The sequence below is a fragment of the Schistocerca serialis genome, chromosome 7 (genome assembly GCF_023864345.2).
Source record: "Schistocerca serialis cubense isolate TAMUIC-IGC-003099 chromosome 7, iqSchSeri2.2, whole genome shotgun sequence".
Classification (NCBI taxonomy): Eukaryota; Metazoa; Arthropoda; class Insecta; order Orthoptera; family Acrididae; genus Schistocerca; species Schistocerca serialis.
In genome coordinates this window covers 391588568-391604539 of record NC_064644.1, presented here as the reverse complement: position 1 = coordinate 391604539, position 15972 = coordinate 391588568, and the positions used below count along the sequence as shown (strand labels likewise).

The 15972-nt window shown below is 43.7% G+C and overlaps 1 protein-coding gene across 1 annotated transcript in view; it reads left to right on the top strand.

Moving 5' to 3' along the window:
- LOC126412833 (aldehyde dehydrogenase, mitochondrial) overlaps nt 1-15972 on the top strand; it is a 106549-nt gene that overhangs the window by 31114 nt on the left and 59463 nt on the right. The gene's annotated exons all lie outside the window — the stretch shown is intronic.

Genomic DNA, 15972 nt, shown 5'->3' with positions numbered 1-15972 from the left:
CGGGTGCATCCGGTCCTGTTACCTGTACAGTCACTGGTAAGCGCTATGAATGTCTTTTGCGCAACCATGTCATTCCTGCTCTTCAACAGCCTGGATGTGTGGATGGGATCATTTTTATGCAAGATGGTGCACCTGTGCATACTGAAAATCCAGTTAAGCACCTGCTGAAATGCTATTTCGGAAATGCTATAATTATCAGCTGCCATTTCCGTGCAGCCTGGCTGTCCTGAGCACATGATCTTAATCAGCATGATTTCTGGCTGTGGGGCTATCTGAAAGATGCTGTGTTCAGTGTTCCGATTGAAAACCTAGCTGCATTGAAGGCGTGCATTGCACAACACATTCTGAACATGACCCCGGAAGTACTTTGGTCAGTTGTGGAACTTGCTGTTTCTCAATTTCAACTTGTTGCAGAAAATAGTGGACAACATATCGTACATGTTGTGTGCCAGTCACACAGAAATTAATAATCCAGTTTGATTTTGATTGATGCTTTTTATGCGGTTTTTGGCCTCAGGACAATTGAAAACGGATTTTTCCCATCCGATGTGAAATGACCTTGCTGTGGTGGATGGGCTTACACTCATGCACAGTGAGTAATACAGTTTGTTTAATGTCAGATGTACACCTTAGGCATTGTTGTATGAGTCATTTGTAGTTAACCACTGTTAAATTATGATGCTTACAGTCGCATCTATTGCTACATTTTGTAACTTTTTTTTTTTTTTTTTTTTTTTTTTTTTTTTTTTTTTTTTTTTTTTTTTTTTTTTTTCCCTGCCATACATTTTCCCATTCTCCGATAATATTCTGTTGCAATTTGACGTCATTGCGACCAGTTGTGTTATTTCTCCAGTGGTTTGAAAGTTTAATAATAATCACCCTGTAGTTCTCCATTTTATTTGTGAGTGGGGTTTTTATCACACTATCTAAGGGTTGACATCTGGCCTTCTCTCGCAGGCATTCACCTTCCCTCCATTTTAACTCTTCCTCGCTCTTTATTTGCTGGTTGTTCACTTTGGTGTTTTTCTTTTCCATATCTGTATTCCTTTAGCCATGTCTTTTAGGCTTGAGATTTTAGTGTGTTGCAGAGTGGCTGGCTGAATCTTTTTTCTTCTCATGGTCAGTAAGCCCAGGCCATCTGCTGTATTGCTTTACTACCTTCTACCGCCTTTTTCCTTTTAGTGCATGTTCTCCCTTTTGTTTTGCCTTTCTTTTTCTTTCTTTCTTTCTTTTAGTGTCTTTCCTGGTTAGTTTTCTGGATTTTTTACTTCCCAAACTCTTGTGGGGAATGGTTTTACTCGTCTGAAGACTGTGTAGTTTGGTTCCTTACTCTCCAAACCAACCAACCAACTGGCTCTTGTTCCACAATTATCTGTAGCACCATAAGTACTCGTAGTCATGTTTTCCCTGACATGCACAACAGATTGGTAGGATACCCTGCTGTATGAGCTTGATTACTATTTTTAATTATTATTCTTATGGTCCTTTCCTGCAGTTCATAAACTTTGTCCATGTTTCTGTGTCTGGTGTCTAGGAAAGAATTTCCGTATCTAAGAATGGAGTGTATGTAGGAGTAGTATGTCTCCAAAAGACATTAGCTGTTACAAACCAATGCTAGAACCCAAGAGCATAACATGGGGATGGAATTCTTCTTGCTCTTATCTTTGTATGTTCATTCCATGTTAATTGAGTGTAGATGTTCATCCGTAAAAGCTATGTTAAACAAGCTATAGGTCGATCATCTGTGCTCAATGCAACAGATGGTTTTTCCTTCCTGTTTGAAGAAGTGCATGCTATTCCATATTTAAAGCCCATTATTATATGTAATAGGCTTTTCATGTTTTTACCAACAAGGTGAGAGAATTGAGAAATTATAAATCACTTTTGAGTGAGTGAGTGATTGTTGGCCATCTTCACTATCACCTGCACAGGTGACTTAAACAAGAATTGTTTGTGCAACTGACTTCTGACATATGAAGCCACTTCAAGGTGATGTAACAGGAACTCTTTTGTAAGCCATTCCACATTCAGTTCCCATTGAAGGTCAGCCTTGCTTTCATTCTCATATGAAACTGCACGGTGCTGCAGAAATTCCACTACACTCGGCTGGTGATGCTCTCCTTTAAGGGGATCTGCTTGAGAAGAACAGATAGCTTTTTTTCATCATGTGCTTTCAAACTGCATTACTCTTTATCTGTAACACTCAGGGTGTTGTTATTTTGTGCCAACATGGAATGGCATTATGTTAAGCAGTAGTGTAAATTATATTTATTTGTGTAGTATACTTTAATTACTAAAACAGCTTGTTTAGGTGATGAATTTTGAAACTGTGTTTAATTATTGGCACTATTATCTGGGATATCGTGCGTTTAATATCACTTGGGCTTTGTCACGTGTTCCTCAAAATCCATAGAATTAGGTTATGCCTCGCATTATATAGTTTGCCGTAGACTGTACATCATTGTTGATAATCATCCTTAAAGAAAATGATTTGGTAAAACTTGCTGAAGATTGTCTATTATTATTCTTAACCATGTGAGTGCAGGCTTGCATTGCTCCTGTCTTCTGCTTGGTGCAATGATTCTGACTGCTTTCTTTTGTAGCATTAATACATCTTTGCAACCTGCTGTGTGTCCTCATAACAGTAGACCATAATTCGGATGGTTCTGAAGTAGTGCATAATATGTATCAGTTAATACACCTTTTGCCCCCCCCCCCCCCCCCCCCCAGGGGGTCCACAACTCTTTTGTGGATACATGCGTGGCGAGCACGGGGCCCCGAGCTATTGCAGCCTTCCTTTTTTCCATGGGTGCATTTCCTTCCCCTTCCCCTCCTTTCTTCTCCTTGCTCCTTCCCCCTCGCCCTCTCCTCTCCCTCTCTTGGTATCCTTGCTTATGTTGGCTCCCCACTATCCTCCTGGTAATGTTGGTTTTGCAATTTAGCTTTGTTGCGTAATCACCTCCTCCTTTTGGCATTCCCTGGTACCCCTCGGGGGTTTGACCTCCATTACTAAATTTCTCTTCCGTAGTGTGAGCCATTTGGGGAAGAGCACCTTACCTAGTGTCTCAGACGTGTGCCCTCCTAGTTCATTCCACCTTTTCTTTCACGTCGTTGTCTGATGCTAGGGTGCATAGCCAGCACGGTAGCCAGCCCATGTGGTGGGGTCGCTATGTACCCTTTTGGTTGAGCCCCCTGAACACAGGGATCACACTTCTGATACCTGAGCTGTGACATCCTCATGCGAACCTTGGAGTGGTTGCTCGTCATCCTGGAGCATCGGAACTCCCAGCAATGGCTGCCATGCCAGACGCCCTTGCTGTGGCTGGGTGGCGCCCTTGAGGAGAGCCCCTGATCGGAGTGGGTGGTATCAGGGCAGATGCTATGCAAATGAAATGCATATGGGTCCAGAACTCTGGCCGTTCTTCTGTGGCCGTCTCTCTGCATGGAACTGATTCTTCTGGTGCTGCTTCTCCTGCCCCTTCGGCCTTCTCTTCCATGCCTACCCCCTGGGAAAAGGGTCAGGCCCGTCGGCTAGGGGCAAAGCCTTTCCCCCGCTATCTGGTTTGCACCAGGACTGATGGGGATACTTTCACTAATACCAAACCTTTATTCTTTGTGGAACACATTCAAGACAAGTTTGGCGAAGTGGACTCCCTGAGCAAGATGCGGTCGGGTTCGTTGCTGATCAAAACTGCTTCAGCTGCCCAGTCTGTGGCCCTTCGTGCCTGTACCCATCTTGGCACAATTCCTGTGTCCATTACCCCCCACCAGTCTCTAAATATGGTTCAAGGTGGTGGCCCTTCGTGCCTGTACCCATCTTGGCACAATTCCTGTGTCCATTACCCCCCACCAGTCTCTAAATATGGTTCAAGGTGTGATTTTTTACAAGGACCTCATCCTTCTAACTGATGAGGAACTCCCTGACAATCTCGGGCGACGGGGTGTTCACGTTGTTCGGCGTATTCAGAAGGTCCTAAGGACGCATTGATACTGGTGCCTTTATCCTGGCCTTTGAAGGGGATACCCTCCCTCAGAAAGTAAAGATTATGGTTTATCAATGTGATGTGAAGCCATACATCCCACCTCCCATGAGGTGTTTTAAGTGCTTGCGTTTTGGACATATGTCTTCCCGCTGTTATCAGGCCCCTCTCTGTGGTGACTGTGGACGTCCACTCCATGAGGAGAGTCCCTGTGTTCCCCCTCCTGTGTGTGTTAATTGTCATGGCAATCATTCTCCACATTCACCAGATTGCCCAGTATATAAGAAGGAAAAGAAGATACATGAGTATAAGTCCCTTGATCATTTAACATACACAGAGACTTGTAAGAAGTATACACGTCTTCACCCTGTGTCCATGACATCTAGTTATTCTTTAGTTACATCTTCACCCCTTCCTCCCCCTTCCTTACCCCAGTCCTGGACCCCTCTCCTCCCCCCCCCCCCCTCCCCTGCGGCTCCCACACCTTCTCCTCTGGCTGCTGCTCCCCCTCCCCAGCCAGAGAAGTGTCCCACTCCTGGGGCATCTGCCGGTCAAGGGCGCCCCTCCCGGGATGCCCCTTCCCGGCACCTTCCAGGCCAAAGGTCTGCTGCCACGCGACGACCACGAGAACCGCGGTCTGTCGGCCCCCAGATCCCCCAATCTCTTTCTGTTCCCGATCTTGCTGCAGCTGGCTCCTTTATGCCACACAGCCCTCCTCGATCTCAAACAGAAAAGACGAAGAAACATAAGTCCCGGGACAAAGAGCCTCTGGTGTCACCAGAGGTCCCATCCCTGGCTTCACAACCAGATTATGACCTGTCGTTCATGGATGTCACCCCCTCCTTGTTGGTGACGGGTGGTGACCCGGCAGTATGACTGGCTTTAGCCTGTTAGACCCCCATTTAAATCAAAGTTCTGTGATTATCCAATGGAATTGTAATGGATACTACCGTCACCTTCCGGAATTGAAATCCCTTATTTCGTCTTACTCTGCAGCTTGCGTGGTTCTACAGGAATCTCATTTTACTGATGATCACTCACCGACCCTCTGTGGGTTCAATGTTTTGTGTCGAAATCGGGTCGGACCCCTGCGGGCTTCTGGTGCGTTTGTACGTTGGTCCGTACAGATATTGCTAGCACGTGGATTCCTCTTTAAACTACATTGGAAGCGGTTGCTGTTATGGTCCACCTGGACTCTGAGGTCACAGTTTGCAATCTTTATCTCCCTCCTGACAGTACTCTTACACTTGCTGCCTTAACTGCCCTTCTTCAGCAACTTCCTCCTCACTCCTTCTCGGGGATTTTAATGCTCATCATCCCTTGTGGGGCAGTGCATTTCCATCTAGACGAGGTCTTCTCTTAGATCTGCTTATTACAGACCATGACTTGTGCCGCCTTAACAATGGCTCCCCTACTCATTTAAATGCCGGTCATGGTACCTTTTCTGCCATTGATCTTTCTCTTTCTTCTCCCTCTCTCCTTCCTTCATTACACTGGTCACCACACGGCGACCTTTGTGATAGTGACCATTTCCCGTTGATTCTCTCTCTCTCTCTCTCTCTCTCTCTCTCTCTTTCTCTCTCCCTTCCCGCTCCCCGATGGACAGGTTACCTCGTTGGTCTTTCCAACGCGCCGATTGGCCTCTATACACTGCACAGGTCGTGTTTTCTCCCTCTTTGTCGGGTTGTATTAATGACGTCCTACGTGACATGTCTGATGAGATTGTTCGCACTGCTAGCCTTGCTGTACCACACTCATCTGGACCATTTCATCGCCGGCAAGTCCCATTGTAGAGTATGGCCATTGCTATTGTCATCCGTGATCGCCATCGAGCTTTGCAACACCTTAAGAGGCACCCATCCATTGCCGGCCTTATTACCTTTAAACGCCTTCGTGCTAAAGCCCATTATATAATCAAACAGAGCAAATGGGTGTGTTGGGAAACATTTGTTCCTTCCCTCGGTTCTACTGTCCCTATGTCACGGGTATGGGCTACACTTTGCTCTCTCCAAGGTTGCCATTGGCAGTCCATCCCCCCCCCCTTCCCCCCCACCAGGCCTTTGTATGGACCTGTTGATTCTTGCGGAACATCTTGCGACCCATTTTGCAATGGCATCAGCATCAGCCTCCTATCCAGCTGCTTTCCTTCACCGGAAGCAGTGGGCCGAAGCTTCCACCTTGTGTTTTACCCCTTGTCAGTCAGAATCTTACAACGAACCTTTTACTGAATGGGAATTTCTTTCCACACTTTCTTCTTCTCATGTTACGGCCCCTGGCCCAGACTCAATTCATAACCAACTGCTTCAACATCTCAGTGCAACGGCTTCTCCGGGTGTTTAACTGTATCTGGCTCCAGGGTGACTTCTCTTCTCAGTGGAGGGATAGCATCATGGTTCCTGTCCTTAAGCCTGGTAAGAACCCCATATTTGCTGACAGCTATTGGCCAATTAGTCTGACCAATGTTGTTTGCAAGTTACTTGAACGGATGGTAGTCCGTCGGCTCAATTGGGTCCTCGAATCTCGGGACCTATTGTCCCCTTACCAGTGTGGCTTCCGAGAGGGGCGGAATCCGCAGTTTGGCAGGTTTTTTCCCAGCACCGCCATTTGGTTGCAGTATTTTTTGACCTTCGCAAGGCCTATGACATGGCCTGGCACCATCACATCTTACTTCCACTTCATCAGTGGAGTCTTCGGGGCCCCCTCCCGATTTTTATGCGCCAGTTCATGTTCCATCGGTCATTCAGGGTTCGGGTTGGTATTGTTTTTAGTTCTCCACGGACCCAGGAGACGGGCATCCCACAGGGTTCTGTCCTGAGTGTACTTCTTTTCCTCATTGCTATCGATGGACTTGTTGCCTCTGTTGGTCCTTTGATTGCCCCTGCCCTGTATGTGGATGATTTCTGCATTTGGGTTAGTTCCTCTTCGATGGCCTCTGCAGAGCGGCAGCTCCAGGGAGCTATACGGCGTGCCTCTGCATGGACCCTCTCACACGGGTTTCAATTCTCTCCTTTAAAATCGCGGGTGGTCCACTTCTGTCGCCGTACTATGATCCACCCTGATCCAGAGCTCTATCTCGATGCACAACGATTGCCTGTGGTCTCACAGTTTCGTTTCCTGCGTCTCCTTTTCGACAACAAGCTCACTTGGCTGCCCCCATATCAGACTTCTGAAGGTAGGATGTTTCTGTAAACTCAATGTCCTTCGCTTCCTTGCCCACTCCTCTTGGAGTGCGGACCGCTCCATCATTCTCAGTCTTTATCATTCTTTAGTTCTGTCTCGCTTGGACTATGGTTGTCAAGTTTATAGTTCGACTGCTCCTTCCATACTGCACATGCTGGATCCAGTCCACCATCGTGGTATCTGTTTAGACACCAGTGCCTTCCCTACTAGCCCTGTTGATAGTCTCCTGGTTGAAGCTGGGATCCCCCCCCCCCCCCCCCCCCCCGCCCCCTTTCTGTTCGGCGGTCCCAGCTTCTGGTGTCTTATGCACTCGCTGTCTGTTCCTCTCCCACTCATCCTTCCTATTCTATCCTGTTCCAAGACCATGGAAGTCTCACACTTGATTCCCACCCTCGGGTGTGTTTACCGGTTGGGCTCCGCCTTGCATCTCTTTGCCATGATTTTCAGCTTCCTTCTTTGTCCTGTCTTCCTCACTCCCGCCCCTCCATCCCCCCTTGGTTAGTTCCTCGGCCTCGAATTCGGATGGATCTCTGCCAAGATCCGAAAGATTCCATCCCCCTGACGGTGTTCCATTCCTTTTTCCGCCGCATTTTATGGGAGTTTTGGGATGCCGTTGTTTTTTTACACTGATGGCTCTAAATCTGCTGATCATGTGGGATATGCCTTCACGTCCTCTGTTGGAATGGAAAATCATCTGCTGCCACCTACATGTGGGGTGTTTACTGCGGAATTGATGGCAATTTCCCAGGCCCTTACCTTTATTAAACAGTCTAAACACAACCGCATTTTGTTATGTACGGACTCAATGAGTGGCCTTCTGGCTATTGACCGGTGTTTGTCACGCCATCCCTTGGTCTCTGCCACCCATGACCATCTCGCTGATATTCACTGTGCTGGTTGTTCCATTGACTTCCTTTGGGTCCCTGGCCATGTGGGTCTCCCGGGTAATGAGCTCGCTGATCGTTTGGCTGGGGGAGCAGTCACTTACCCCCCGTTTTCTGTAACCCCTCCTGCAGCGGATTTATGGCTACATATCAAATCCCACTTCGCATAATCATGGGCCAACTCTTGGGAGGCTACTTCCCTGTCTAATAAACTTCGTGCGATTAAGGTGACACCAGGCCCGTGGCGTTCTTCCTTTCGCCTCTCCCGAAGGAACTCGACCACACTGTGTTGTCTCCGCATTGGCCATACCAGGCTGACCCATGGTTTTCTTTTGCTTGATGCGCCACCCCCACTTCATGGTTGTGGAGCCTTCCAGGCAGTAGCCCGCATTTTGGTTGAATGTCCCCTCCTTTTGGCTCTGGGTGGTAAGTACAGACTCCCCCGCACTTTACCTTTGATGCTGGCTGACAATTCCCGGATGGTTGATCTGGTTCTCGGTTTCCTCCAGGAAAGTGGTTTTTATTCTCAGTTTTAAGGTTTTTAATCTCTCTCTGGTGTTAGGGGCAGGGCAGTGAGTGTTGGGGTGTTTCCCATTGTAAGCAGTGTTTGGAGATTCCCGACTACCCTCCCTGGCTGAGATTCTCTTTTCTTCCCCTTTTACTCTGTTTTTATCATTTTTTTAGGGTTGGTTAGTCTCCTTTTCCCATACACACTTCTACATTCTAGCGGTTGCACCTTTCAAGTCGCAGGTGGTCTTGCCTCTGCTGCTTCAGAGGTGGGATATTTCCTGCCTCTAGCGTAGTGTTGGGTTTGCTCTCTTGCTGACTTACCTCATTTTGTTTTTACCATTGACAACATGACTGCCCTTCTCCATTTTTTAGCCTTTTCCCTTTTATCGTTCTGACTTTTCTGAGATGTCACACTATCGGAATGGACCACATTTGAAACAAGGGGCTGATGACCTTGCTGTTTGGTCCCTTCAACCCCAACCAACCAAACTTAATACACCTTTTAATCTTCTCAGAAGGTACATTACATGGGAGAGCTTGAAGCACATACACACTTTGTGCTCATTCATTGATGGTTTGCTGTCAGTCATGAATGCCAGCAGTTTGACTGCATTCTTATTTTTGCATCCAACATTACTAAAGCTGCATATCAGATTTTTTTCATTCATTTTCATTTTAGTGTCAATGAACCGTTATTTGATGTTTTCAGAGAGCACATTTGTTGCTTATAGAATTTGTGCAGCAGCTTTTCCTTTCGCAAAAAGAATAGTGTCATCGGCAAATTGTATATGGGGTTGTTACAACCCAGATCGTTGATGTAAATAAGGAACAGGAGGTGTCTTATGACGGACCCATGGAATATGCCCTTCTCCAGTTTTTGTTCTTAGGAGATACTGCCGGCTTTGGGTTCTCAAGATAAGATTGAAGAGTGGCCAGCACAACTACTGCAGTACCACAACACTTTAATTTACTAAGCAGTATTTTGTGTGAGATACAGTCAGATGCCTTGCTGAGAACACAGTGCCGCATTTTCCCCTGTCTTCAGACCCTTGCCTTATCTTCCTAATTAAGTCTGTTGTTGCTGTAACTGTGGACTTCCCCTTGCATGAACCGAGCTGTGTGTCCTGAAAGAGTTTACTGTCTTTGAAGTAATTTTGTAGCTGGTGTTTCATTAGACTCCCTAACTTCATCTACGAGGGGGAATATATATTGGTCTAGAACTGGACACTTCACATGGGTCACCTTCTTTGTAGACTGGTACTGCCCATGCCAGTTTCAGGAATTCTGGGAAGACACCAAAGGATAAAAATTTGCTATGGCTAGTGGTTGAGTAAGCTCTGGAATAATCATCTTCAGGACTGTACAGGACATGCCGTAGATATTGGCGCTCTCTGACTGTGTATATGTATTTACTTCTTTTGCAATGTCCTTAGGGGTGCACTCCCTAACAGATTTTAATAATGCAATGACTTAATGAACTGCGGGATCTAAGCCTGAGTCCAGAATTTAGTTTACGGTGTTTCTTACTATCCTCAAAAAGTACTGATTGAAGGCATCAGGACTTCTTCCTAAGCTCATGTACCAGATTCCAACCTGCTTTACATGGATTATGGGCCTCTTTAATGAACTTGCCATTGTATTTCTTCTTTGCATCCTCCACTCCCTGTTTGTAAATCCTCTTGGCTCTCAAGGAGTTACAGTGAAGCATTTCTTCATTTGAAAGATCTAAAGCTGTCTTCATGCAGTCCCAGAACATTAATAAAAGCCTTTTAATTTATCAAGCTCTGACATATACCACATCTTCCCTTTAAAAGGTTTTTCCACTCATTGTCATTTGCTTGCAGGATACTTCTGGACCATTATTGGGAACATGTTATCAACTTCTGTTTTCCAAGGTTTGGAACTGACATTCAAATGAGGCACTGGCCCCCATCTCTGCAATTTTTTGCCACAAATTCAGGCAGTGCTGCTTTAAAATTAAATAATCTTGCCCCTTTAATAACACTTCTACTGAATTTGTAGTTAGTGCCATGTGCGTGGTAGCAATTTACTCTTACTCTCCATGCTGATTTCCTTTACTAACGCGCTGTAGTCTGCAGTAATTGATCCAACTACACTGATATTGTAATCCCAAATATTGAGGTTGGGAAGTTGGTGATAACTGTGGCTAGGCAGGGCATCACCCCTTGTTGAGAATATGTTTGTAACAAACAGCCGATAGCTGTTTAAGTTCATGAAGGTTCCCTCTTTAGAACTTTCATCACCTATAAGCATGTTGAAGTCGCCACACAATGCAATCTCAGATTTAAGACAGCAAGATAAGATAAACAGTTCTTCATTTGTGCAACAAAGTTTTCAGAGTTACCATCTGTTGAATGGTACACACAGATGAGTGAGTTAATATTTCCTAACAGCAGCGAAGCCATTTGAAGATCTAGGCCTGTACAAAAGTTTTTTAAAAAACTTTCCTTTATGCTAAGCTGCCTGATTGCATATACCATGAATTATAGTAACTAGATATCATGCATTTACCATTTATGTAAAGGACATGTGTATGTCCTGCAGCCATAGGTGTTCAGAGTTGGCACACCTGTGATTCCAAAAATATATTGCCAGCTTCGCAGTTTACTGCAACGAGACCAGCAAGGCTACCACCATTGCAGTGTTCCTTCTGGATCATCATATTCGTAGTTTGTTTATCTCTGTTACCATCAAAGTTCACATTGCTGATAGTAGTGATACCTTATTGTTCTTAGAATATGTTTACATTCATTCACTTAAGTATTAAATGTCAAAAATAAACACTGTTCTAGTAGATGTGGTGTTTTAACTTTAATCCTCCTGGTGGTTTGAGTAGTTACATCTGAGATAGTAGTGATAACAAAGAATGCACTCATATTAGCGTTTGGATTTAAACACCGAAAAGGATGATCACCATGAGAACATCACAAAACAGACAGAAAACTTTGATCATCAAAAAATTAATTTGTGTCTCCTATAAATTACTTGCCAAAATGATGATACTGCTGAGGTGTAATTCCCATGTTACAAAGATCTAAAAGATCCTTCAGCACCTTATCTTTCTCTGTAGGAATTGGTGAATAATACAAAGGCTGAGATGTGAAATATTCTTGCAGCCTCATTTAGCTTTGTGGGAGATTGCCATTCTTTCAAATTCTCCAGATATATAGTATACTTTAAAAATAAACATTAAGAGTTTTATTTCTTGTAGTTAAGCCATATCATCTTGAGCCAGCTGACATTATTTCCAGCACTGTCAACTTTTCTGTGCTTTGCTTTGTAACATCTCAGTTGTGGGAAATTTAGTACATCTTTCTGTTGAACTTTAGTGACAATCATTCTGACAACAGCGTACCACCCTGATGGATGAAATATAGCAAGCGGTCTTGTCTTCTCTGTCGAGGCATAAACAGAGTTGCACTCCATTTGAGTCACCTCAAAGAATGTGTGATTTATTACGGGAATATCAAGATGATCAGCAGCATACAAGAACATAGCAGACATGTTTGCATTTCTCTTTTGCCCTTCACGTGTATCTATAAAGAAATTTCAGTGTTTACCGTTAACATTTTTTTCAGAAAATTAAATAAGCTTGAAGATATATCTGCAGATTCACATTTGATGGTCCCTTCACTTCGCATCTAGCATGCAGCAACTATTGTACCTGTAATTACAAGGCATTATAGCATAATTGAATATGGCTGTATGTAGGATTGCAAAGAAAGTTGAGATATCTTTCTGCCTAGCAAGAGCAACAAGAAACAGTTTCAAATTATGAGTGGTCAGCACAAAAAAGTTTAGCTCCAGCATTAACAGTGTTGAGTATCGATGGACAAAGTTAAAGAAAATTTTACAATATGCTTTATATTGGTATGCAGCAGGCGAAGTTGCGAGGGATGGAAGAGACCCCATCATGGTTCAACAGCCATATTAGAAACCTGCTACGGTGAGAGGGCTTTACTACAAATTTAAATGTAGCCAAAGTCTCAGGGACAGACAAAAGTTAAAGTCAAAATTTGTTTAAGGAGACCCATGAGTAAATCATTCAAAGAATTGGAAAAGAAAATTATGTCGCTCAACTTGACAGAAAATCCTAAGATTAAATCTGTAAATGAATAGAAGGCATCTGCCCAGTCAGTCAGTGACCGTCATGGCAGTGAAATGGATGATGACACAGAAAGAGCTGAAATACTCGTGTCTTTTTTCAAAACTGTTTCACGGAGGAAGAGTAGTGCCTCTTTTAAATCGTAGTACAAACGAGAAAATGGCTGATGTTGAAATAAGTAATGTAGTAGAGAAAAGCATCTGATTTCCTTAGCAGAGGGAAGGCCACTGGACCTGACAGGATGCTAGTATGATTTTCTATAGAGCATGTGAAAGAACTTGCCATCCTCTAGGAGCAGTGTACCGTAGATCTTTGAAGGAGAAAAAGGTTACTGACGACCTGGAAAAAAGCTCGGGTCATTCCCATTTTCATTTTATGTTCGCATATTGTGACATTTCTGGAGACCAAAAGTGTCCTCTGTAGGAACAAACATGGATTCCGAAAACAAAAATCATGTGAAACCCAATGCTTTCTGTTCACTCACAAGATCGAGATAAGGCATCAAGGTATGTGCCGTGTTCCTTGACTTCTGGCATTATAGTTCTGCACTGCTGCCTAATGAACAAAATAAGAGCTTATGGAATACCGGACCAACTATGCAATCGGACTGAAGAGTTTCTGACAAAGAGAACACAGCATGTCAATCTGAACAAAGAGAAGTCCTGAGAGGTAAAAGTAACTGTGTGCCCCAGGGGAATGTTTATAGGATCATTACTTTTCACAATATATATGAATGATCTAATAGATAATGTTAGAAGTTATATCAGGCTTTTTGTGAATGAAGCTGTTGTGTTGTAGACAGAGAAGTAGCGATGCAAAAAAATTGTAACGAGATGCAGGAAGACCTTCAGAGGATCGATGCATGGTGCAATGGATGTCAATTGACAATAAACATAAACAAATGTAACATATTATGAATGCATATGCAGAAATACTCTGTTGTATGGTTACACAATTGCCCAAGCAGTACCTCCATTTAATACTAGAAAGGATGTGTATGGAGCGATTTGAAATGAAATGACCACAAAAGTTAAGTGCTAGTAAAGCAGATGCCAGAGTGAGTCACTGGAAGAATCCTCAGGCACTGTAGTCCATTAGTAAAGGAAGTAGCATACAGAATGTTTGTTAGACCGATACTGGGATATTACTCATCAGCATGGGATCTATACCAGATAGGACTGATTCAAGGAATAGAGAAGATATGGAGGAGGGGGAGTGACAGTGATATACGGAGTACCCTGCACCACACACTTGCAGAGTATAGATTGAAATGTATTGTATACAGTCAGGTTGTACACAGCAAATTTTCATCAATAAATCAATGCTTTAGCAGTTGTCTTTGGACAGCAGCAGACAGCTTCCAGATCATATTCAACTAAATGGGTATTTCTTCCATCTTGATGCAGTCTTTTGTAGCCCCTACTAAACACTTCCAATCTATGTGAGCATCTTGCTCCAAATGGTGGTTTCTTGGCTGCATTGTGAGGAGAGAACCTATAGCGTGAACTACACAAATGATCTTTAGATACGAGGGTAATCCCAAAAGTAAGGTCTCCTATATTTTTTATAAGTACATAGACCTGTTTATTTCTACAATGGTTTACATCAGTTTACAGCTTGAACATGTAGCTATTTTTTTGACATAATCACCATTTCTGTCGATGCAATTTTGTAGACATCGGCAGTTTCTGTGTGCTGCCATGCTGTTCAGAAAGTTATGAACCTCTTCTTTCACCTCGTTGTCTGAGCTGAATCGCTGGGACCACAATTAATGCTGACAGGTACTGTGAGACTCTGAAAAAACTCATACTGGCAATTCAGAACCGGAAAAGAGGAATGATGAGCAAGAGCGTACACGTTCTCCATGACAACGCTCTCCCACCCATCACTCGGCAGACCATTGCTCTGCTGCAACAATTTCAGTGGAACATAATCACCCACCCACCCTACAGTCCTTACTTGGCTCCCAGTGACTGTCACCTGTTCCTTAAGTTAAAATAACATTTGACCGGAAAGCGATTCAGCTCCTATGATGAGATGAAGGAAGAGGTTCATAACTTTATGAACAGCATGGTGCTGAGCTGGTCTGACATGGGCATACAAAAACTGCCACTATGTCCACAAAAATGCATAGACAGAAATGGTGATTATATCAAAAAATAGCTAAATGTTCAAGCTGTAAACTAATGTAAACCATTGTAGAAATAAACAGGTCTATGCACTTATGAAAAGAAAATAGACCTTACTTTTGGGATTACCCTCGTACATGGAAGGGCAGTTTAAATTTTGTGCTCCAACCCTCCTTAGGTGTTAGAAGATGGCCCTAGCATGTATACGTATGTTTTCGGTTTCTTCCTGGTTAAGCACCTGAATTTCGTTCCTGAATTGGAGTCCCTTGGTTAGCATTGACCTGGTTTTGGGAACCTTTGGCCTTGCCTTTACACCAGCCAGGATTACCTTCCCCCATTTTTCCTACATTTTGTATAGCCTTTCATGCATTTTGTTTCCCCCTTTCCTTGTGACATTTTTCCCCTTGGTGTTGTCACTGTTGTGCGCAATCATGGTTTGGTGTGGGAATCAGGATGGGTCAATTTGGTGGCAATGCCAGTGCCCCTTTGTGCATCATGGCTCTGGGGCGCTCCCTGTTCTAGTGCATCCCCACTTCCCCCCTGTTTTTTATTCTTCCTCCCACCCCTATGGTCCTTCTGCCTCTTTGTTTGCACATTTTCCTTTCCCATCAACTGTACTGTACTGTTGGTGTTGTTCCTTCCTTAGTTTCTGCCACCTTGGATCAAAGGACTTATTATCTTACTGTTTGCCCCCCACCCCTAATCTATCAATCAATCAATCAATCAACCAACCAACCAACCATCTGCTCCTCCCTCCTCTCCCTGTCAGACTACCTGTGCCTCTGTCACATCTGACAAAATTTTATTAATGTGTTACAACGTGTTACTTGACCGGGCAAAGAGCTGTTCTGGGAGAGCCTAATTTCAAATTGGTGGCAGTGCTAACTTAAGCAATTTTGAGAAAATAATGGAATTACTAACTGACTTCTCAGCATTGTTGTATATTCATTTTAACAATTTTCTGTTAGAAATGAAAAAAAGAGAACTGTATTTGTAGTGTAAAATTTCATTTCCATGTATTTGTGAAAACACATGTGAAATTGTGAAACAGTTATACATCTATATGCATAATACACAAATTTGAAAGTACAGTTTCCAAATTAAGAAACATAGTATGCAAAATACAAATTCTCTTTAATGTTTATTTAAATTGAAACTTGATT